Source organism: Echinops telfairi, unplaced genomic scaffold (assembly GCF_000313985.2).
Source record: "Echinops telfairi isolate 266 unplaced genomic scaffold, ASM31398v2 ScPeMD7_7457;HRSCAF=8495, whole genome shotgun sequence".
NCBI classification, from domain to species: domain Eukaryota; kingdom Metazoa; phylum Chordata; class Mammalia; order Afrosoricida; family Tenrecidae; genus Echinops; species Echinops telfairi.
Genome location: NW_022111357.1, coordinates 19,376,821 through 19,378,417, shown reverse-complemented (window position 1 = coordinate 19,378,417; position 1,597 = coordinate 19,376,821). Strand labels below are relative to the sequence as shown.

The window sequence follows — 1,597 nt, the reverse complement described above, 5'->3', positions numbered from 1 at the left end:
GTCACGGGGCAGCCCAAAGCCGTCCGCCTGCTGCCCGCACGTTATAAGCAGATCAATGAGCCAGTTCCTTCTGGCTGCACCCCACCCCCCTGCTGACAGCTGGCACTTCCACCCCAGACCCACGAAGCAGAATCGACACATGCTAACAAGGCTCTGACGTAGTATGTCCAAGGTGGGAGTGCCAGTTCTCAGCCGGAAGTCAAGCTGGAGCAAAGCCTTCCTGTAAGCGTGAGGCGCTGCCCCAGGTGGGCTGCCCTGGCTTCCGCAAGGAGGGCCGTGAGTCTTCACTGACTGATTTTGGGAAGTAGGTATCCAGTGTGCAGGCTCAGCTGAAACCTGCTCACGTGGGTGACCCTGCTGGTAAGTGGAACCCAGGGGCGGCGGCTTCCGCATCACTCTAATGCAGGCCACCACAGAGCGACAGACTGACAGCGGCGGTCCTTCCGAGTGTCGACCGTGACCCGTAGTAACCTGAGGGACAAACCCTTTGGGTTCTCCAGACTGCCAGCCTGTACACAGCCTCCTCTTTCTGCCTAAGAAGCTGCCGGTGGGTTTGAACACCTGACATAGCGGTCAGCAGCCTAATACGTAACCCACTCTGCCACTAGGGCTCCTGGTAATGCTGCTTTCCGGTTGATTCCAACGTCATCTTCTCAGACAGGGTGGCGCTGTCCCTTTAGGCTTCCAAGGATACACACCCTGCAGGAGCTGAAGGCCCCGCAGTCCTCCAAAGGGGAAGCCGGTGGGTTTGAGCTGCCGTCCTTGCCCCCCTGTACCCTCCCACACCTCCCAGGCCCCTGGTGACAGTCCCAACACCCCCTTACGGATCACAGAGCCTGCTGGAAAGGAGCTAGCGGGGACAAGGTCTGACCAGGTCTGCAGGCTCCAGTGCCCCCGCTCAGCAGAGCAAGAGAAGTGTGAAAATTCATGTGTCATCAAAGTCCATAAAAGGATCAGTGAGCGCCCGGGGGCAAGGCTGGCCGAGGCCCCAGAAGCTCGCTGGTCACCGGCCGTCCGTTCCCATTCCCTGGGCCTCTTCTGGGAACAGAACAGGGCTGCTCTGCCTCAGCCGCTCCTGGCCCTGCCCTGCTCCGCCCCGGGTAGCCAGAGCTATCTGGCTGCCCCCCATGGAGGAGCTTTGGAGGTGAGGAAGGCCGGTCACAGGAAAACCCTGTGCTCATTGAGAAGGTCTTTTCCACCCCACCCCGACCCCCTTCCGCGGCGAAGCCCAGCGTTTGAGAGGCAACAGGCACGTGTCTTATCTCGCCAGTCAATTCGGGCTTCTCTCCATCGGGCATAGTCTCCTCAGCAGAGATTACTGCTTGTACCAATTTGTCCCCAAATCATTGTAGACAGGAGCCCTTGGCTTTGAGCCACCGGAGCCTGGACTTCATTTGAAACCCCCAGGAGAGGGACCTGACGGCTGGCACAGGGGGTAAAAGCCACCCGGGCCCTCCGGGGTCTGCCCAGCCACCAGCAGGTGGTTGTGGTGGAGGAGGGTGCGATGGAGGGACAGGGCAGGAGAGGTACAGAGCTGAGGCCACAGTTGGTTTGGAGACCAGCAATTCTAGGAGCTGGTGGCTCAGCCCTGTGGCCT

At 60.2% G+C, this 1,597-nt stretch overlaps 1 protein-coding gene across 1 annotated transcript in view; it reads left to right on the top strand.

Annotated features, from left to right (window-relative positions):
• The window catches only part of MAN1C1 (mannosidase alpha class 1C member 1), a 159,724-nt gene that overhangs the window by 126,990 nt on the left and 31,137 nt on the right, over nucleotides 1-1,597 (top strand). The gene's annotated exons all lie outside the window — the stretch shown is intronic.